General features: G+C 47.3%; 1 protein-coding gene, 1 long non-coding RNA gene and 1 pseudogene across 4 annotated transcripts in view; 2 read left to right on the top strand and 1 right to left on the bottom strand.

The window, feature by feature from the left end:
* Window positions 1–2,910: 2,910 nt before the first annotated feature.
* LOC118531963 (small integral membrane protein 13 pseudogene) lies at window positions 2,911–3,174 on the top strand (annotated as a pseudogene).
* Window positions 3,175–8,174: 5,000 nt separating this feature from the next.
* Window positions 8,175–14,195, bottom strand: LOC118531964 (uncharacterized). Its single transcript, XR_004915481.1, has 2 exons — window positions 13,079–14,195; window positions 8,175–8,967 (listed from the first exon to the last, which is right to left on the bottom strand). It is a non-coding gene; the product is annotated as an uncharacterized LOC118531964 (long non-coding RNA).
* Window positions 14,196–14,442: 247 nt separating this feature from the next.
* ZC3H7A (zinc finger CCCH-type containing 7A) overlaps window positions 14,443–22,975 on the top strand; it is a 34,268-nt gene continuing 25,735 nt past the window's right edge. Inside the window, exons 1-2 of one of the 3 annotated variants that reach the window (XM_036086258.2) lie at window positions 14,445–14,579; window positions 15,477–15,664. The gene's annotated coding sequence lies outside the window, so the exon portion shown is untranslated. Of the gene's footprint in view, window positions 14,580–15,476; window positions 15,665–21,065; window positions 21,170–22,975 lie in introns of those variants that run through there. The other 2 variants (XM_036086257.2, XM_036086259.2) reach the window with 2 other exon arrangements.

Raw genomic sequence — 22,975 nt, forward strand, 5'->3', positions numbered from 1 at the left:
TCCCTCTGCTCGGCTAGAGTTTGGGTTCCTTCCTGTGGCCTTGCAAACATCTCCTCTTATTATGATTCAGTGTTTCTCTGTCACCTGTCTCTCCGATCTTGCATGCCTACCACCCCCCAGAGCCCGGTAGGCAAGCCTTTATCTTAGCAAACGTAGCTTCATATTCTTTCACCTGTGCTTTCCTCTTTAGTCTACAGGAGACTTGGCAGTAGGGACCATACCTGATAGATCTTGACTTCAGCATCTGATGCAGGGATAATGGCAGCTACAACTTTGATGCAATGTTGTTGTTGTTTTAATTTATTAATTTCTTAAAAAAAGATTTTATTTATTTACTTGAGAGAGTGAGCGAGCGCTTGCGAGAGAGAGCAGAAGTTGGGGTCAGGGGCAGAGGGAGAAGCAGACTCTCCGCTGGGCAGGGAACCCCACGCGGAATCCAATCCCAGGACACTGAGATCATGACCTGAGCCGAAGGCAGATGCTTAACCGACCGAGCCACCCAGGCGCCCCTATATTCTATCTGTTCTTTTAGGTATCTCATGCAGTGCGGTTTATCTGACCCCTGTCGCGGCATTGTGACCAAAGCAGAAGTCTTGATTTTAGGTAATTTTAACTAATTTAAATTTAAATAGTCCCATATGGCGAGGGGCCTCTGTACCAGACAGCATGGGTCCAGACCCATCGGCACACTGGACATCTTCACTTACAGATCTGTCTCCCCGTCCTAGACTACAAGCTCCTTGAAGAAAAATGTGTCGATGTGTCTCAGCACCAAGCCGATAATAGATATTCAAATAATTGTTGATTGAAAGACCGAGGAATATATTTTGAATCCTTGGCTTTGAATAAATCTTAGAATCAACTAGTTCAATTCTCCCATTTTACAGATGAAGGAAATAAAGCCCAGTGAGATGATAAAATCTGCCCAAAGGCATTCAGCCATGTGGAATCCAAGGACTGAACCCGAACTTTCTGGTTCTCAGTTCAGTACTTATTTTACTATATCATACTTCTTGCAACATTTGACTCAATAAAATTGTGGGTTGTAGCATATGGAATTCATTTTACTTTATTACAACTCTCAAGAATTTCCAGTTCGTATTGAATTTAATATTACTTAACCACCAGAATAAAAGAATCTTCTAGGTCTGTTGTGGCTCCCTTGACATGTCAAAATGCTATTGTCACATGTAACCGGTGAAATCTGAACAATATCAATTTCTTGCTTTTGAGAAGATAGTATTTTAACATTGGGAGAAGCTGGGAGAAGGGTACACGGGATTTCCCCATACATTTCTTAGAAATATCCTGTGAGGGCGCCTGGGTGGCTCAGTCGGTTAAGCGACTGCCTTCAGCTCAGGTCATGATCCTGGAGTCCTGGGATCGAGTCCCATGTCGGGCTCCCTGCTCAGCAGGGAGTCTGCTTCTCCCTCTGACCTTCCCCCTCTCATGTGCTCTCTCTCTCTCTCTCTCATTCTCGCTCTCTCAAATAAATAAATAAATAAAATCTTAAAAAAAAAAAGAAATCTCCTGTGAATCTATAATCATTTCAAAATGAAAAGTTAAAAAGTTAAATAGAATTAAAACAGACTATTGAAATGAAAACAAAAATGTCAGTTTTTCTAATTTTACATTTGAAAGGGACCCAGAAATGCTATTGTAATTATAAGAGCTGGCCACAAGGTGTCACTGGTGGCCTGTCACAGCTCACTGAAACTTTTTTTTTCCCTCTTTTTCCCTAAATGAGAGTTGTCATTCATGAAGGACTTAAGAATATAAAAATACTATATATATACATATACATATATATATGAATATATATGAAGTTTTCATATACATATAGTAAGTTAAGTTATATATATACACATATGTGTATATATATACACACACACATATATATATAAATGTTATTAAGTAATCTCTATCCCTAAGGTGGGGCTTGAGCTCATGACCCCAAGATCAAGAGTTGCATGCTTGGGGCGCCTGGGTGGCTCAGTCGGTTAAGCATGGGACTCTTATTTCCACTCAGGTTGTGATCTCAGGGTAGTGAGATCTGGAGCCCTGTGAGGGGCTCTCCTCAGGGCAGAGTCTGCTTGAGAGTCTCTCCTCCACCCTCTCCCTCCCCCTCTGTACCTCACCACCCCCTCCCGTGTTCTCTCTCTCTCAAATAAATAAATAAAATCTTAAAAAAAGAAAAATTCCATGCTCGACCGACTCAGCCAAAGCTGCTATATTCAGTTTTTTTCTGATTGGGAGCATTGTGAAATCCCCGTATCCCACTGTTTTTTAGACGAAAACACAGAAAACCCCTAAGAGAAGGAATGGAGTTTCAAAAAGGCAAATGGGACACTGTCTAGAGGAACCTCCCTTCTCAAAGTGTGGTCCACAGACTGGTAGTGATGACATGGCCTGAGAGTTTGTAAGAAGTACCAAACCTCAGGCCTTACCCCAGATCTATCGAATCAGATTCCCAACAAGTTCAAAGGGCTGATGCTGCTGATACACGGTTTGCACTCTGAGCAGGACCAGAATCTAGAAGAGACCCCAGAAAATGGACAGAGCCATGGCAAATATCAGCTGCCGCCAGTACCATAAAACCTTCCTGATTTGGAGCTCACGAAATTAGAATTATCATTTTTACCTGGATTGGATTAAGTATCACAAGCTGATAGTTTATGCAACCTGCGTAATTATACCCACAAAATAATGTCTGCACAGATATGTGTAGACATGGAAAACACAGAAATTGTATTAAATATGTATTATACATCAAACTTTGGTTCTGATCTTGCAACAACGACAAGAAAAGTTTAGTGATAATTCATTTTAGAAACTCAGACCAGGGCGCTCCCCACCCCCTGCCGCTCAGGGCACCCCTCCCCCCATGCCGACCGCCCTCCTCCCCCCAAGATGTGGCACAACGTTAGGCTGACCCTGCTGGTGTTCGTGGCCATGCTGCTGATCATACCACTGCTGATGGTGTGCGGTTGGTATTTTGTATGGCATCTTTTTTTATCGAAATTCAAGTTTCTGCAGGAATTGGTGGGAGACACAGGAGCTCAGGAGGGAGATCATGAGCCCTCAGGCTCTGAGACTGAAGAAGACACTTCGTCATCTTCACATGGGATCAGATCTTCTCGGCAAAGGAAGGCACCTGCTGATGAAGGCCACTGACCCTAAACCTAGTCCCATACTAGTGAACGACTGAAGGCAGTGGGGAGCCTCTGTCTTTAATGACCTGGCTTTGCAGTTTGGTAAAACATCGAAGTACATTTTTACTTGGATGTTAAGTCCAGTTAAAAGAAAAAGATTTATATGTAAGCCATATGAAAATAAAGGGAATTAAAACCAAATCAGACCACTGCAGATTTATCTTAAAGATAATCTTTTGCTCCACCAACTTTCTATTTACATACTTAATTCTGGCTCCCGGGCTTATTTTCTTGCACTGGTGTGGATCTGGTAAACACGACAGGCTTGAAAAACCGTGTTTTATTAATTCTGTAATGTATGTTGTATTTTTGTTTTTGTTTTCACATTTTACCTTGTCCGAAATTGGGATGTGTCTCATGATTACTGTGAACCAGGAGAGGGTCATGATGTAATTATCCCAGCCTGTGCGGGTGGGAACTTATTATGGCTTGTCACAGCATCATCACTATATTGTTGGTACCAAACGTGTCAGGTGTAATTGGCATTTAAAGACGTCTTCAAAAAGATTGCACTATGATTCAGCATTGAAACGAACACTGATTGTGTACAAGGGAAAGCATGGAAACAGAGCAGTGGGGCGAACGTTTGGGGTTAGGGAAGCAGATATCCGGTGCTGGAGGAGTGACTGCCATTCCATATTTTCTTGTAAAGCAACAACAAAATGCTTAAGGGGGCCTAAGAAACGAAGATACCCACAGGTGGATGAAGCTGTACTACGTTTTGTTAGCGAGATGTGTGCGAAAGTATTGCCCATCACGCGCCAAGCAATGCAATCGAAGGCAGGAGAAATTGCCAAAACCCTGGGAATAGACGAAACAAAATCGAAGCGATGAGAGGCTGGTGTGACCGGTTCATGCGCCGAGCAGGGTTATCTTTAAGGCATCAGACATTGTTTTGCTCAGAACTTTCTGCTGACATTAAGCAGAAGACAGTGGTGGAGCACTCTTTCAAGAAACACCACATCCCCAGTGCGCTTGATGATCCCACGGGTGCTGTTAATGTGGACGAAAGCAGACATCCATGGCTGTGATTTGAGAAGTGATTCAGCAGAGCTGGACCCAGAATATGAGATGATAGTTATAACCCAACCAGTTACTTCATACACTTTCTTTCGGGTATGCACAAGGTCGATGTGTTAAAAACCTGCTTCACTCAAAAAACCATTTCAATAAATATAAAATAAACATTCTACATGATAAAAAAAGAAACTCAGACCAAAGCATTTATAATAATGTTCTTTTTTTAAAAAAAGATTTTATTTATTTATTTGAGACAGAGAGAGAGAGAGAACGTGTGGAGTTGGTGGTGAGAGCCTCAGAAGGAGAGAGAGAAGCAGACCCCCCACTAAGCAGGGAGCCCGACGTGGGGCTCGATCCCAGGACCCTGAGATCATGACCCGAGCCGAAGGCAGACACTTAACAGACTGAGCCGTCCAGGAGTCCCAAAGCTGCTACTATTATTTTTTAATTGTGCTAAAAAGCACCTAGTTCAAAATTGGCCCCCCAGCACTGCTGCTTTTATTTGGCTTTCTTGAAGGATAGTTTGCTCCCTGGCTCTTCACATCCCGTTGTTTACTTTTCCTTCCCTGTTCTTCCATTTTGTTCCCTGGCCTTTTTTGATCTTATCAGTCTCTGCTTTATTTCCTCTGGGGTGCATCACTTCTCTCACGCTGACACCTCAATCAGTTCAGATACATTGCTACCTGACAATTGCTTGATTTTCACAACTCAGTATAGAATGCTACACACATTCTCTTTGACTTGCCTATCTTCTAAGAGCCTTCAGGCTACATGGGAATCCTTTGGGATGGCCTTTTACTTATTTAATTTTTAAAACATTTTTTTATTACTGAAGTAGAGTTGACATCAGGATGGCCTTTTATTTTATTGTTTCTTAAGATTTCATTTATTTATTTGACACACACACAGAGAGAGAGAGAGAGAGAGCACAAGCAGGGGGAGCAGCCGGCAGAAGGAGAGGGAGAAGCAGACTGAGCCAAGGCAGATGCTTGACCGACTGAACCACCTAGGCGCCCCCGGGGATGGCCTTTTAAATTCCCCTTAGAATCTGTTGCAGACTAGTGGTCATCAAGGAGCACGCATTCACAACCAACTTCTTTTCATCCACCAGCAGCATCTGGTCTGCTATACTGTGGATTAATTTCTTACTAGCAAATGGGTTTTTTTTTTTTAGAAAGTTTTTTTGAGGGGGAGGGGCAGAAGGAGAGAGGATCTTTTTTTTTTTTTAAGATTTTATTTATTTATTTGAGAGAGAGAATGAGAGAGAGAGAGCACGAGAGGGGGGAGGGTCAGAGGGAGAAGCAGACTCCCCGCTGAGCAGGGAGCCTGATGCGGGGCTCAATCTCAGGACCCTGGGATCATGACCTGAGCCGAAGGCAGACGCTCAACGACTGAGCCACCCAGGCGCCCCGAGAGAGAGAGGATCTTAAGCAGGCTCCACGCCCAGCCTGGAGCCTGACCTGGGGCTCAATCTCAAAACCCCGAGATCATGATCTGAGCTGACATCAAGAATCGGTCACTTAACTGAATGAGCCCCCCAGGCACCCCTAGAGAGTATTTATATGGTAGTGGAAAACGTTTTTCCGTAAATAGATACACATCAATAAGTACTAATGTAGTCAACAAAATATTTATTGAACATCGTGTTCCTGTCACAATGGGGGGCAATGTTGAAGAAGAAAAAAGATAAAACCCTTGTCTTCGTTGACTTACAGTCTAGTGAGGAAGAGAAACAGGAATCAAATAATATATGAACAAATGTAACCTTGCACTTGTGTCCAGGGCCAAGAGGGAAGTACGTGACACACTGAAGACCTCCACTGGCTGACTTGACCTACTCAGTAAAGTTAGGGACACTTCCCTAAGAAAGTGTCACATGGAGAAGCCATGAGTTGGGTTTGTGATGTGTTATGTTGGAAATGCTCCTGAGGTAGCCAAGAAGAGATGCTACGCAGGCAGGTGAACGTAGGGGGTTCAATGGGCTGGTCTGGGCCAGAGATACACATGCGAGAGTATCGGAGTGTAGATGACAGAAGTGGGATGTTAAAGATTGCCTGGGAGGGCAGAGCATTGGAACAGGAGAGGACACACAACAGTGATTTTCTTTTCCGACAAACAGAGTCACCATTTTGGATGTCCATGTGTTTGATACGTAACCTTCTTCAGGTACAAGCACTTTTCCTTGGAGGAGCCATCCTTCCCTTTCTTGCTGAGGTCAACACCCCTCCCCAGCTCCAGGAGTGGCAAGGACCTAATTGAGGCCCCAGTCATATAACATGATTGTATACAACCCATCGTAGACCGCATCCTTGGCCTCAGTGATTGATTCCGGATGGTCATATGACCCAGTTCTGGCCAATGAGAGTCAGGCTGGAATATTTGTTTTTCTAAGAGCTGATCTTCATGGGGTTGCTGAAAAGATGTCCCATAAGTCTGGACCTGCTGGCAGCTCTCCAGCCTCTCAGAGGGAGGGCCTGCTTAAGAATGCAAAGCAGAGGGGCGCCTGGGTGGCTCAGTTGGTTAAGCGACTGTCTTCGGCTCAGGTCATGATTCTGGAGTCCGGGGATCGAGTCCCACATAGGGCTCCCTGCTCAGCGGGGAGTCTGCTTCTCCCTCTGACCCTCCCCCATCTCGTGCTCTCTCTCTCTCATTCTCTCTCTCAAATAAATAAATAAAATCTTAAAAAAAAAAAAGAATGCAAAGCAGAATCAGCAGATGGATAAAGACTGGGTTCTGATGACATTGGAGTCAACGTCTTGTAGATGATTAAGTTCCATGAGCTCATACATTTGCTTTCTGCTTTCACCTAGTTGAAGTAGGGTTCACTACTTACAGATCACTTGCAGCTAAAAAATTCTTGACATAACCCACCAACACCTTTAAAGAGAATACCAGTAAAGTGCTTAGAAGGAACTAGTCCCCAAAAGGGTATCTGAATCACTAAGAGGTAGGTTGCCCCTGGCTACTGGGACTTCACTGCTAGATTTTTATGCCTTCCTATTAAAAAAAAAAAAAAAGTGTGCCAAACCACTGTAATGTGGATAATCTAGTGGACTCGAAACCAAGTCCCCTGATCAAAGGTGAAGAAAAGAAACATAGACCTTGCTGTTAACATAGACCAGGTGGGGAAAATAAGCATTTGAAGTGAATGCTGTTATAAAGCCACATTGTACCCAAGAATGTCTAAAACCTAGGTAGATAGGTTTATTCTAGAAAAGAAGCAGCAGATTTAAGTCTGTTTTGTAACACATTTGTGTGTAATGCATAAAATTTTTGAATTTTTTTCTTCCAAAAGACAACATATACATACACACACAGATACTTGGTTCCCTGTACTTATATGCGCCTGAGGCAGCGCCCGTTCCCAAAACATCTCGTTTTTTAAGATTTTTTTAAAAATTTATTTGATAGAGAAACATAGCAAGAGAGGGAACACAAGCAGGGGGAGTGGGAGAGGGAGAAGCAGGCTTCCCGCTGAGCAGGGAGCCCGATGCAGGACCCTGGGATCATGACCTGAGCTGAAGGCAGACGCTTAACGACTGAGTCACCCAGGCGCCCCCCAAAATATCTCTTCTAATGAAGACGCATGCTTTAAAAATCATGTTGATGGATGTTGAATATTAGGGAACAGAGTGGGCCCAAGTGTTTTTTTTTTAATTAATATTTAAAAATTTACAGCACATTGGGCGCCTGGGTGGCTCAGTTGGTTAAGCGACTGCCTTCGGCTCAGGTCATGATCCTGGAGTCCCTGGATCGAGTCCCGCATCGGGCTCCCTGCTCAGCAGGGAGTCTGCTTCTCCCTCTGACCCTCCCCCCTCTCATGTACTCATTCTCTCTCTCTCTCAAATAAATAAATAAAATCTTTAAAAAAAAAAAAAAAAAAAAAAAAAAAAAAAAAAAAAAAAAAAAATAAAAATTTACAGCACAACCCGATTACCATGATTTAGATTTAGAATGTGTTCACATTTATTCCTTTCGGCAAATGTCTTTTAAATACGGTGATTTAAATTTTGCTATAAATCAATGTACAGCAGCAGAGGTAAGTTTGTGCTAAGTGCATTTCATAACAACCTCACAGAAGGGAAAAATGGCTTTGGACATATTTTTGGAAACATTTGTGTGTGTTTACTCAAGGGGGGACTTGTGCACTCTTTATATTTATGGTTTCTGCAAATTTCTTAATAAGCCTTGGCACCCTGCCGAGGGATATAAATGACTGAGTAAAATTTATGATCCTTGAGTATGATAAAAAAAAAAAACAAAGTCAGCACTCTCTTGTCGATGAGTTGGATTAAAGGAGCCTGACAGAGGTTTCCTTGAATTGAGACAGGAAGTATCTTTTCAACTGCAATGTTGGTGGTGAGTTACCATCTGATGTCACGTTAATTCTCCTCATTTATACACATCCCACAGTCTCACATCTTAAAAGACCAAGATCTTGGCCCCGGCATTCCAACAGATCAAGTTCCTTTAATCTGTGTTTTTGCTTCCTCACAGGGGTCCTGCTGCTACTTCCGGGCTCTCCATTTCCCAAACCCACATCTTGGAGGATCTTCAAACAGTTTTTTTAATTCTAAGGATCTTGAGTGTAGGCACCGTGACTGGTCGATTTGGCAATCCAGCAAACTGCCCTGAACATAGTTGGCACTTGTATTTGTTGAAAAGATGCGGGAAGCTCCCTGGATTCTATCCATGGTCCCAGAAGGACCAGTCCAAGTGGCCTGAGTTCCAGAGGCTGGAGGCAGTAGAAAGAATGGGCAGGATTAACTCCGTAATCGGAAAGTCGGGGGAGGAAAAATCAGCTGGGAATAGGTATTGAGGGAAGACAGAACACATGGAAAAGGGATCCTGTATTCCCAACTCTGGGGCAAAAAAAAAAAAAAAAAAAAAAGAGTAGGGGAAAGTAGGGACCCTTCCTGAGTCCAGGAAGGGAGCACTCCTGATTTATGCTTCTGTGTTCTCAGAAACTACTAGGAATTGAATGCTTTTTTCTGGTAAACGTGTTGTTCCCCAAATACAAGCAGGAAACTGGGGTACACTATGACATTAAACTCAGTATCAAATCCAAAAGGAAAAGAAGTCCTTCAGAAGCAAAGATCTGTTTTCCTGTCTGTGTGCAGAGTATCCTTCAAGAGAGCACCTAAAAATTACTGGAAAAAAAATACAAAGTCTGTCTTATTATCCTCCATATTATTTATGTATCTGCTTTTTTTCCCCCTGAATAATTAGTGCTCTCTTGCTTTATCTAATGTTTAGTAGCTTGCTTGCAGTTAGGTACACATTAAACTTGATGTCCAGGCAACCAGCCTACGGGAAATAAAGGAATCCAGTTGATATTTTTTTGTAACTTTCTTACACTTCAGCATTTCATTAAAGCTTCATTTTGGGGGGTGCCTGAGTGGCTCAGTGGGTTAAGTGTCTGCCTTTGGCTCAGGTCATGATCCCGCGGTCCTGGGATCAAGCCCCACATCAGGCTCCCTGCTCTGCGGGAAGCCTGTTTCTCCCTCTCCCTCTGCTGCTCCCCCTGCTTGTGCACTCTCTGTGTATCTCTCTGTCAAATAAATAAAAATTAAAAAATCCTTAAAAAAAAAAGAGTTTCATTTGGAAGAAGCACAGCCCAGGAGATTCATGGGAACTGTTCAATTCACTTGAATATTCAAGAAGGAATGTGATATTAACTGTTTTATGCTGCACATTTAGGTTCTAGCACAGAATTCCATATGATTCACTGACACATGTCAAAGCATGTGGCTTGTACAATTATCACATGGTCACTTGGCAAACATTTAGTGCCTTTCATGTCTGAGTGCTATAAAATTTTCCTTTCCTTTTTTTTTTTTTTTAAAGATTTTATTTATTTATTTGACAAAGAAAGACACAGCAAGAGAGGGAACACAAGCAGGAGGAGTGGGAGAGGGAGAAGCAGGCTTCCCGCTGAGCAGGGAGCCCGATGCGGGGCTCGATCCCAGGACTCTGGGATCATGACCTGAGCTGAAGGCAGACGCTTTAACGACTGAGCCACCCAGGCGCCCCTAAAATTTTCCTTTTCTGATATAGGTATGTAATGTCAGCAAACAGATCATTTTCATTATTCTTTATTTGATATTGTCCCTCTGGCCAGTCCACTGCCTTATACAGTGATAATGGTCCCAAGATTGAGGCTCCATTTTTTAAGCCAGAGAGTCTCAAGCACTTTTCTGCTTCAGTGCCCCTAAGAGATATGTCACCCTTCCATCGCGCCCCATGGGAACAGTTTCTGCAACGGTGGACCAGGGAATATGCCCCAGTGTCTGGGGGGTAGAGTGCCTTGCAAGTACCCCTTCCGACCCCAAAGATGATGCTGGAAAGCTCACTCTGTTCATTAGTCACTCCTCTAGGGAAAGGTAAGCGCCAGCACAACTGAACACACTCCGGGTACCAGGTGCTTTATGTATGTATGTGTTCTTCGATCCTCACCGTGCCTCATTGTTAGCCACATTCCAAGGTGATCAAGGCAAGCCTCTGAGAAGTTAAGGGACTGGCCTAGGGCTCACCCAGATGGGTAGGGAGCAAGTTGGGAATTAGCCTAAGTTTCCCGGACTCCAAAGTCCCTCTCCTTTCACCATCACGCTACCTCCTAACAGCTACTTCTAGCTCAGGTGTTCACGTCTTAGTCCCTTTGGCTGCTCTAAAAGGGTATCATAGACTGAGGGGCTTAAACAACATTGATTTCTCACAGTTCTGGAGGCTGGGAAGTCCAAGATCAAGGTGCCAGCAGGTCTGGTGTCTGGCGAGACCTGCTTCCTGGTACGCAGCCTTCTCGTTGTGTCTTCACGTGGTGGAGAGAGAAATCATCTCTCTGGGACCTCTTTCATGAGGGCACCAATCCCATTCAGAAGGGCTCTGCTCTCACCACTGAATCACCTCCCAGAGGCCCCACCTCCTGATACCATCACATTGGGGATTTTGACAGAGGAATTCAGGGGGACACATTCATTCCATAACATTCACCTTATATTTATTTAAGATTTTATTTGACACAGAGAGACGGATCACAAGTAGGAAGAGCGGGAGGGAGAGGGAGAAGCAGGCTCCCTGCTGAGCGAGGAGCCCTTCGCAGGTCTCGATCCCAGGACCCTGGGATCACAACCTGAGCCGAAGGCAGATGTTTAACCGACTGAGCCACCCAGGCGCACCCACCTTATATTCATTTGGAGGAGCTTGAGTGAATGTGGTATTTATCACTATATAGAACATTTTTTTCCATTTTGGAGGGAACTTAGGATGTGAATACATTAAAAAAAAAAAACCACTCAAAAAAAAACCTCCCCATTCTTGTTATGTTTGCAGGCCAGATTTAGCAGAGAATCTTTGAGAACTTATACGTAAAACAGAACCAACACCGCCATCATTGCTTAGGTGTGGGAGCTGCTGCCCAGAGACCCCCTGGCCCAGGGAGCAATACCTCCTACGTCTCCAGATGAGTGTTGGAGATGAGAGTCCTTCACTAGGGTATCTAATTTAGTGCTCCGCTGAAAGGAAAACCAAGGTGACCAGAAATAGTCTTGACTATTTCTCAACTGTATGACTCCTCATACAGTTGAGAAATAACAGGTGGGACAACATGCAGAGTATAGTATCCAAGGTAAGAAAAAAGACTGAAATCACTAGTAGAACATACCTTAGGAAAAACGAACATACATAAGAAAAATGGCTTCTCTTTAGAATTCACATTGGTCACAGGATGAAGTCTAATGGGGGAGAGCATTCTGGATTATCTGGATGGGTTCCATGTAATCACAAGGGTATTTATAAGAAGAAAGGAGAGCCAGAGAAGATGTAACAGAAGCAGATTCAGAGCCATGCATGGAGCTGGGGGAAGGTGCCATGAGCCACGGAATTCGGGCGGCTTCTAGAAGCTGGGGACAGCAAGAGCAGATCCTCTCTTGGAGCCTCCCGAAGGAACCAGCTTTGCCAACACCTTGACTTTAGCTCAGCGAGACCCATTTCAGACTCCAGACCTCCAGAACTGTCAGATAATAAATAAGTGTTGTTTTAAGCCATCGAGTTTGTGGTGATCTGTTATAGCAGCCACAGGAAACTAATACAGTCCCACTGAGTTTTTCCTTGTACGGACAGGATAGCACAGCTTCCTGCGGCTTTACGACGCCCTTCAGGGCCTGGCCTTTGCTCATCTCATCTCCCTGGTACCCCACCCAGCACTCTGGGGTTTGGCCACCCTGGCCTTTCAGGATCTTCTGCCTTAAATTTTCCTTTTCTCTCCATGCAGCCCTGCAGTCAGTTACCTCTTATACATCCTACAGATCTTGGCTCCAAGGTTCCTGTGGACATCCATTCAAGAAGCGTTTATGCAGTGCTAGTCACTCTTCTAGGGGCTGCAAGGGACAACAAAACAGGAAGGGTCTCTGCTGTCCTAGTGGGGTGGAGACAGACTGTAAGTAAGTAGCCAAACGATTCAACAAGGTCATTCCAGATAATGAGGACTGCTGTAAGGACCAGGTTGACACCGTGTTCATGAGCGGTGTTCAATGGGCTTCAGGGCAGGGCTCTCCGAGAGCAGCCTCCTTCCCTGGAGGGGCCTTCCCTGAAGCCACAGCCCCTAGAGCTCTCCCTCAATGTTTCTGTCACCGTGCTTACGTGGTGGTATAGACCGAATTGTGTCCCTTTCAAATCCAAATGTGGAAGCCCTAACCCACAAGGCCTTCACTGTAATTAAGGTTAAAAGAGGTCACAAGAGTGAGCCCTAAACCAATAGGAGGGTCATCCTTATAAGACGAGAAAAAGACACCAGGGATGTGTGTGCACAGAGAAAAAGCGAAACGAGTACATTGTGAGAAGGTGGACACCTGCAAGCCAAGGTGAGAGTTCTCACCAGAGACAACCATACCGTCACCTTTCTCTTGTATGTCCAGCCTCCATAACTGCGAGAAAATTCTTGTTTTAAGTCGCCAGGTCTGTGGCATTTTGTCACGATAGCCCGTGCAGACCAATACAGCTGATTTGTAAATCTTCATCCCCTTGACCACTGTGAGAGCCACCTCACGAGTCTCCCTGCTCCTCATCCTGTCCCTCCTATGACCTAGGGTCTGCACAGTAGCCCAGGAGAACTGTCCAGAATGTAAGATTATGGCACTCCCAATTCAGATCTGCTGAAGGACTCCCATGCCACAGAGAACAAACTCCAAATTACAAATCATGGCCCCGCTCTTCTTTTGGACCTTTCGCCCCTTACACACACTAACCCTATAGACCCTTCCTGCTCCCGGGACACCAAGCTCCAGCCTCAGGGCCTTTGCACTTGTTCTTCCTCCGCCTGGGGCACACTCCCCATCTGTGCGTGGCTGTCACCTTCTGAGGCCTCTCCTAGTGACTCATCCCCTACCTTCAGTGTAGCCCTCCATTTCGGTCATGTCACCTGGCTTCGGTGTCCTGAATGGTCTGTGTCCCTGTTGTTCCACACCTCGCTCCCCTTCCCAACCCCAGCTGGTGACTCTGCCTTGCCCACTGATGAGCCCCAGAGCACAGGGCCGGGCCTGGCCCACAAGGGCACCTGGCTGTTAAAAGTACGGTGGGTGACGTGGCATTGAGCTGGCACCTGCAGGACAGGGAGCCAGGCCCCCGCGGAGCCAGCGCAGCGAACTAGGCCGAGGCGGGCCTTGCACCCCGGCGCTGCCCTGAGCGCCCGAGCCCCTTCCGTCTGGATTCCAGACCGGGGACAATATGGTGGCTCCGGGGCTCCCGAGTTCCCCCTCGCAGAGTGGGAAGCACCGGATGACGGCCGGCCAAGTAAAGAGTCTCTCGGGGAGGCTGCCTGAAACCCGAAAGTGGGTCAGTTCCCGGTCGGACGCCGTTCTAACTCCCCCCCTGCTCCGCTCCCGGGCCGCCGCCCGCGGGGAGCACACGCGGCGCCCGGAAATCTGAACCGTGCGTCAACCAGCAGTCGGGGGTCGGGCCGCGCGGGCCCGTCGCCGGGGCCGACACCGCGCGCCCGCCCCCCGGAGCCGCCAGCAGCCCGCACGGCGGAAGGGGGGGTCGCGCCGCCCGGCGCCCCCCGCCGCCCGGTCCGACCCGGCCCGGCCCGACGTGGCGCCGCCGCCCCCCGCAACGACACTCGCGGGCGCAGCCAATGGCGGCGTCTCCCGGGCGCCGGGCGCGGCCTCCCGCCGCCAGAGGGCGCCGCACGGGCGCAGCGCAGCCGCCGCCGCCGCTGCCGCCGCCGGTCGCGGAGGGAAGCAGCGAGCGAGCGAGCGCCCCGGCCCCCGCCGTCGCCGTCGCCTCCGTCGCCGCCGCCGCCCGCTCCCCTGCGCGCCGCTGTGCGCCCGCCGGCCGGCGCGGCCGTCCCCGCAGGTAGGTGGGCGCCGCCGGGCCCCCGCGCGCCCCCGGCCCGGCCCGCGCCGCCGCCCCTCCCCCGCCCGGCGCCCCCGCCCGGCGCGCGCCCGCCGCCGCCTCGTGCTCGCGCGCGGCCGTTAACGGACGCCGGGCGGGGGAGGGGCGGCGGCGCGAAGGGGCCGGGGCGGCTGAGGTGGGGGCGGGTCGCGGCCCCCCGGCGGGGGAAGGTCGCGGCGTGCGTCGCGGACCGGGCCCGGCAGCTCGGGGCGGACGCAGGCGGGCGGGGTCCCCGGGGCCCCGGGGCCCCCGGGGCCCCCTCCTCTCCCCTCCCCTCCCTCTTCCCTGCCCTCCGGCGGCGGGGCGCCCCCCGGGGCGCGTCTGCGGGAAGCGGGGCGCCGAGGGCCGCCGCTCCCAGCCGTCCACGCCTGCATGCGTTCCCGCTGGCACGGCACCTCTTCTCTGCTTACTTAACCCCCCTTCCCTCCCCCCCCACCCCCCAGTTTATTTTTTCCATCGTTTGTGTCTGTTTGGTGACCGCGGGGCCCCTAACCCAGTGTCTTGGGTTTGGGGGCGGGAGGGATGCGCGCCGAGTGCGGGGCTCATTTATTTCGGGTTAACCACCCCCCCGCCCCCACTTCTTTTGCGCGGGGCGCCCAGCTAGGACGCGCGGCGGATGGTTTCCTGTCTTTATTGGGGATGCGGAGACTACCGGGTTTTAGGTTTCTTTCCCCACCCTTGAGGAATGGAGACCTGTCAGTTCTCATTAGCGCGAAGGCACGGTCGGGGATGGTCATCGCAGGGGTGTGGTCAAGCCGGGAAGCGCCGGCGGGGCCCGAGAGTTTGCGCCTGCGCCCGGGTTGGGGAACTCATCAGCGCTCGGGTATTTTTCCCGTCCCCCCCCCTCCCCGCCCCCAGTGCTTAGAGATCAAAGAAGGTACCTGTGCTAGGTACCGAGAGAGCGGGGATCTGCTTACATTAGACCTGCGCCGCCCGGGAAGGGGGCCGCCCGCTGGCCGCACGGGACTGTTGAGCGCTTGGTATGTGGCTGGACCCAGCTGAGATGTCCTCCGGCTGAAAAAGACATATCTGATTTTAAACACTAGGTATGGAAAGGGTGGGGGGGAAACAGTAAAAGATCTCATAATTTTTTTGTGTTTAAATAGTACATGTTAAGATGATAATATTTTGAACCTAATCGGGTCAACCAAAATAAACCGTTAACATTATTTACACCGGTATCTTTTTACTTTTGTTGAACGTGGCAGCTTGGACGTTTGAAATTACATTTGTGGCTCGCCTTATATTTCTATTGGACAGTGCTCCAATAGAGCATCTGAATGGGGGCAGGGCGGCTGGGAGCCTGTGCCGTCTGCTTATCTTTTCCTGCTTCCCTGATGGCATGTGGCCTCCTGTCCCCTAAGCTCTCAAGGAGCCCCTGCCTCTTGCTTCTCACTCTGAGCTGAACTGAACTGTTAAGCTGATTGCAAATGAGGATCTTGTCCTCATTTGCAGAATAATGCAAGTTAATAGACCAAATTTTCTTTGTTGAAAAATTTTCTCTCTGCTGTGTATTGGAGTCTGGAAATAGTTGTGTTAGGTTAGAATCAGAATCAGATCGTGAATTATTGAGGATGAGTATTTCCAGTATTCGTGTGTGGGTTCTGTAAAGAGCATGTTAATTTTCAGGCCCTCTGCCACCAAAATGAACTGGAAAGCTAATGCCTTCCGCTGAGTTACTGTGACTTTTGCTTGGGGGCTCATCCTCTGTCTCATAACAAAGTATCCAGGAGAAGAGTCATTGTTTCAAGAAAGTGGTAGAACATCTGTGATGTTTCTCTGTCTGGGTTTTGTAGTCTCTGAGCGTTGCAATGTAGCCAGACATTTTTGTAAGTGTTACAGAGTGAGCTAACTGTTGCAAGCCAGGGTTGACAGTAATGTTACTTTAACTACTTTCTGTTTGTTTGTTTATGCCGTAACGGGGAGGAGGCTTGAGTCTGAGGGTAGAATTTAATCCAGACTGGTAACTGTAATTTTTCACTAGCAATATAGGAATACCTTTTTAGGAAAAATACAAACACTGTGCCATACACCCTGCCCACTTTCTCTTTTCCTGTGTCTGTCTTGTAAGACTGTTTAGTATTCAGTCCTTGTGTCTAAACACATTATGTTATGGGTGGAACATATTTCCAGATGCAGATTTTCCCTGGACTGTTATCCTAACTCTGTGCGTCTGCTGTATTCCCGTGGAAACCCTCTGCTCTAAGTTTCTTTAAATGATGTTCCTTGAGCATGTCCCTGTGTGTGTGTGTGCAGAGGTGTTTATTCTGTTCCCCTGGAGTGGCTTTAAAATGCCCACCTGTCTGCCGGCGCTGTGTTTGTCTTTCAGAGCGCAGCCCAGGGCTGACTTAGACTACTCGCCTTCCTCCTGGCATCACTGCCACTTACAGTGCAGAATAGCATGGTGGATAAGAATTCTTGCTTGGAGCCAGGCTGTCTGGCTCTGAAATCTAGCTCTTCCACTTCCCTAGCTGTGATCCCGGATTGCTTGCGTCACTTCTCTATGTAAAAGTTTCCTCATGGTACCTACCTCTTGAGACTGTTAGGAGGATTGAATGATTTAATACATGCACAGCGCTTAGAACGATGCTTGGCATCCAGTAAGGGTGCTAAGTGTTAGCTATTGTTCTGTGTATACACTATGGCAATCACGTATCACTTACCGTGGTGTCTTCTGTTAATGGGAGCTAGTTTCTAAAGTTACCTTGTGAGGCTAAAATGCCACAGATATGAATACAGTGTCCAGCTCCTAGCATTGCACATTGCACCAGACTCCAGTATAATCCGTTTCACCGCACAGGCACTGAGTAAATAAGGAATTATAGTGAAGATCCAAGGCACCTTTCCGCCTTACCTAGAACTTTAGAATGAGTAACATTTAAAATCAGCTGATGGGAGAAAGATGAGTTGATGAGGATATTCCAGCTTATAAAATTATAGATAATTTAATGAAGTTTATATTAGTTGAGTTTCAAAGCTCTCCCATTCCAGTTCCCTTTCATTTAGGGAGAGGTGTGTCTGCCGTACTTCTCCCTTGTTGGCGATGAAGGAAACCCATCATTGAGCTCCTTCAGGCGTCACTTATGGTCTTTCTCTCTGTTGCTGTCTCTAGATCCCCACCATGTTGATTTACTCCCCACCTTGTTCCCCTGAGGGTTGGAGGCGGAGCCCACCACAGCCAGCTCTGCCTGCCTGGTCATTTCCTCCCTGGGACCCTACGTTGTCACGCCTGCCCTTTCATGTTAGGTGTTAACTCTTGGGCCTCTGAACTTTCTGTGAAGCGTTCTCTTTATGCTTGGCCACTTCATTCGTTCTTCCATTCAAATATGTATTGACCTGGATCCAGATATTGGGAGACAATCAGGACTAAGAAAGACAAGGCAGCTCTGGGAGTAAATAGCGCAACAATTTAGGGGATAAGGGAAGGCCTCTAAAGGTGATATTTAAGCCAGGACCCCAGGGGTGGAGAGGAACTCGCTCTGTGCAGTTCTGGAAAGTGTGTTTGGGGTGGAGGGACAAGCAAGCACAATGCCCCAGAGACATGGAGCCCTTGACTCATTCTGCAAACCCACAGGATGCCACTGTGATGGGAGCTGAATGTGTGAGTGCATGAGGGCGGCGGGAAAAGAGGTTGGGAGGATCCTCCTGGATCTGATAGGTCATGGTAAGGACTCTGGATTTTATTCTAAGGGCCTGGGGAAGCCACTGAGGGATTTAAAGCAGGGCTGTAACAACTGATTTGTGTGTTTAAAAGAGCATTCCTTTTAGTTTAGTGTGGGAAGTGGAGGGGGGAGGGGACAGCGGAGAAGACTGGGAGCTTAGAGCCCAGGCAGGGAAAGGAGGATATTGCGACATCCACGTGAGATGGTGTGATCTATGATCCGGCCGGGGGTGGCGGAGGAAGCCTGGGAAGTGGTCAGATTTGGGGGGCCCTGCACATACTCTACAGTGTCACTTGGGGGATTTGTCAGGGTGGCTGATGGAAGTGGGATGGGAGAGAGAGGAGAGGGTGGTGCCAGGGTTCTGGTTTGAGCAAGTGGCGAGAAGGTGGTTTCATTACTGAAAAGGTAAGATTGTGCAAAGGGTTAGGATTGGCGGGAGGGCCTAGGATTGGGACCATTCAAGTCAGAAATGCTGAATAAATATCACAGACAGCCCAGAACTTCATATATGTTCTGGCCTTACGATATCAGCGTAGAAGTAGATGGTCATCGGGGCGCCTGGGTGGCTCAGTCATTAAACGTCTGCCCTCGGCTCAGGTCGTGATCCCAGGGTCCTGGGATCAAGTCCTGCATCGGGCTCCCTGCTCAAGTGGGAAGCCTGCTTCTCCCTCTCCCTCTCCCCCTGCTTGTGTTCCCTCTCTCGCTATGTCTCTCTCTGTCAAATAAAATCTTAAAAAAAAAGTAGATGGTCATCTTATAAATGCTGCTTGGACAATGGGTAGCTGTTTGGAAGGGAAATATACGTATCCCTGCATCACTTCTTACAGTCAATTGGTGGGTCACATTAAAAAAAAAATTTTTTTTTTTTTAATGAAACAAGAGTATTCAGGGAAAACATGAAGAATTATTTTATAATTTCAAAGTGGTGAAGGTATATGTGAGTGTGGCCGAATCCAGGCACCATGAAAGAAAATATTGATAAATTCAGCCACTTAGAGATAAAAACTTGTGTCAAAAGTGTAAGAAACCAGACCGAAAGTCAAAGGATTGACGTCAAAGTGGGAAGAACAAAAACAGCACCACAAAAGACTACTTTCCTCTCTATGTAAAGAGCTTTCCTGAATGAGAAAAGCTCAATCTGGAAGGAAAATGGGCAGAAGATCCAAGCACACAGTTTATGGGGAAGGAAGTACAAGTGACTCTTAAATTTCCAGAGCTGAGCAGCCTCACTAGTGATAGAAGGGCTGAGACAAAACCTCATCACATTGTCCCACCACTGTCACCCGTTTCTCACCTCCCGGTTGGCAGGAGTGAAGCACTGGATGATTGGTGGGTGAAGTGGCGAAATTGGGGCCCTGCGTAGTTGGGCGTGCATAGTTGGCAGGAGCTGATAACCAAACGCATACAACCTTTAGCCTATGGAACTTGTCGAAGATACACACATATGAGATGTCCTGGGTACCTGGTGAACTTTAGAGACTGAAACAACCCAGATGTGCATCAGAAGTTACGGTACAACCGTATCATGGAACACAGGGGTTAAGGCGGCTTTTCCTGCGCCCTGGTAGAGAGTGACCTTTGAGGTTAGCTACGGAGAGACAAAAGCAAGTGCAGAACACATCAGGAGCCCCAGTTTGTATAAAAAATAACAGACGCACAGGGTATGTTGAACTTTTTATTTTGGAATAATTAGAAACTCACAGGAAATTGCAAAAGTGGTATCTAGAGGCCCATGAACCCTTCATCCACTTTCCCCCAGCGGTGCCATCTTACATAATTGTAGTGGAGTATCAAAGCCAGGGAACTGAGATTAGAGAATACTGTGAACCAGAGTACAGGCTCTTACTCTTACTGTTTTTTACGTGCCCTTGTGTGTGTGTCTGTCGGCCTGTCTCTGCAATTTTATCCTATGCGTAGGTTCACGGAACCACCGCCAGTCAAGATACTCTCTTGTTTCACAGACTTTCTTTGTCAGGACACAGAAGAGACCCTAACGGTGGGTGATTGACCTCAGAAAGGGCATATGAGTGGCCGAGTGACAGGAGAGGAGACATTCCTTTTCAGTGTCCTAGTATTAAAAATCTTACTTTTTCAACAGTTTGTGATGCCTCTGAGACCTTTAGTAGAACTACAGACAGGCAGGGGGCCTCGAGCCCTGAGTGGTGCAGGAGGTCCAGGGAAGGGGGGGTTGTGACTGGGGAGAGAAGGGGCTCCAGCGAAGCCACAGGGCTCTCCTGTTTGGAGGCCAGCTGGAGTTGAAACCCCAGTCTCAAGGAGGGAGTATATACACCTGTCATGTGCTGCTGAGTTTGAATAAGAAAAGTGGCTGTTGGATTAACTTTATTAGATCCTTCCTCACTTTAAAATTGAGGCCAGGTTTTAACTGGATCCAAAAATAAGATGATGGATAAAGCATTTATCTTTTCTTTCTTTCAAAATGGGAGGGGGGTGTATTTCTCAGGTGAAACTCAGCTGTGATGGAAGAAAATCAGGACAGAGATTGCCAGGGGTAGGGGTGGGGCAGGGATTGGCTGGGGAGGAGGCCTGAGGGAACTTCCTAGAGTGACAGTAATGGTATTTAGCCAAGATGGGGGGCTGGGGCTGGGTTACAGGACTGTCTCCTTTGTCAAAACTTGCCTTGAAATTTGTGCATTTTACAAGGGAAAAAAGTTTCTGCATTTTACCTTAAAAAAACTGTAAACAAATATTGAAATCTAGAGCAATAATATGCATGCTGACGTGCTAACTGATGAATTATAATTGATGTCTGCCACTTACTTTGCAGTTTATCAAAATAATAAGGTGGATTGATGGATGGACAGAGGGATGGGCGGATGGACAAAGATGGGCAGATGTGATAAACGGCAAAATATTAATTATAGAACATAGGTATGTGATGTTCATTGAGAAAGATTTTTAACTTTACTGTGTGTACAGTTTTTCTTTTTTTTTTTTTTTAAGATTTTATTTATTTGAGAGAGAGAGAATGAGAGAGAGAGCGCACATGAGAGGGGGGAGGGTCGGAGGGAGAAGCAGACTCCCTGCCGAGCAGGGAGCCCCATGCTGGACTCATCCAGGGACTCCAGGATCATGACCTGAGCCGAAGGCAGTCGCTTCACCAACTGAGCCACCCAGGCGCCCGTGTACAGTTTTTCATAATGCAATTTTGGGGGAAGAAATCTACAAGAACATGAAATTCCCTATCCTACTATTTTTGACCATCATTTGGTATTACGTTCTCAAATCTTGAACCATGTAAAGGAGGCCTGTGTTTCATTCTATTAAAAGAGCCTGTGTCTTATTTCCGCTTAATCACCTACTTGAGTTGTCAGCTCTTTGCCACCTGCCCTTTGTCCTTAAGAGGTCGAGGTTCAAGGTTTTCTGGCACTTTCTGGGGAAACAGCTCAAGGCTATTAACTCAGTGGATTATCATGATCCCCGAGTCCCTTCTTAGCTAACAGGGACCTCAGCCTAATTCTCCCACCTTCCCTGTACAGAGGTTGGGGGGAAGGTGTCCTGTTCATTGAAGATGGGGAAGAGTTCTTGCTTTGGGTGGCCTTTTCTTTTGTCACTGACTTTCAGGCCTGACTGCTGTGAACCCCCTCTCCCCACGACCAAGTGCTGTTCTGGGTGCCTTTGAGCGGTAAGCTCTTGCTCTAAATTGGCCCCATTTTATTATTTTATTATTATTTTTTTAAGATTTTATTTATTTGAGAAAGAAAGAGAGCACAGAGGCAGAGGGAGAGGGACAAGCAGGCTCCCCGCTGAGTGTGGAGCTCAATGGGGGGCTTGATCCCCAGGACTCTGAGATCGTGACCTGAGCTGAAGGCAGACACTTAACTGACTGAGCCACCAAGGCGTCCCAGAATTGGCCCCACTTTAAATAAAAGAGAAAAAAGGCTTGGTGGTCCCTTACGTCATCTTTCCAAGGAAGGGTTCAGAGGCTACGTAGACTTTTTAAAAAATACTTTAAGGGGCGCCCGGGTGGCTCAGATGGTGGAAGCGTAGAAGGCCCGACACATCCCTCCCACTGCCAGTAGGGACAGGCGTCCATATTTTTGTCAGTCTTGTTTCATTTCCACCCGCTCATCCCCCTTTAAGGTAGATTACCTGAAAAACAAACTCCAGAAATAATGCCATTTTCCTTCCGTGTCATGGGCTTTGGAAACATTTTATTTTGGGGCAGTTTCAAATATTGACAGAGTAGAAAAGAATCTGTGTGTTTGTCACTGGTTGGCCACATTTTGCTGTTTCGTCGCCACCCCACTCCTTTTTTTTTTTTTTTTTTTTTTTGGTTGCTGGAATATTTGATTTGATTTTTTTTTTAAGATTTTATTTATTTATTTATTTGACAGAGAGAGACACAGCGAGAGAGGGAACACAAGCAGGGGGAGTGGGAGAGGGAGAAGCAGGCTTCCCGCCGAGCAGGGAGCCCGATGCGGGGCTCAATCCCAGGACATGACCTGAGCCGAAGGCAGTCGCTTAACCAACTGAGCCACTCAGGCGCCCCGATTTGATTTTTTTTAAGTAGACTCCACGCCCAGTGTGGGGCTTGAACTCACAACCCTGAGATCAGGACCAGAGCTGAGATCAAGAGTCAGACGCTTAACTGACTGGGCCGCCCACGTGCCCCGCTGGAATATTTTAAAGCCAGTCCCAGATAGATCTTTCACATATGAAGACTTCAGTAAGGTA

Source organism: Halichoerus grypus, chromosome 6, assembly GCF_964656455.1.
Source record: "Halichoerus grypus chromosome 6, mHalGry1.hap1.1, whole genome shotgun sequence".
Classification (NCBI taxonomy): Eukaryota; Metazoa; Chordata; class Mammalia; order Carnivora; family Phocidae; genus Halichoerus; species Halichoerus grypus.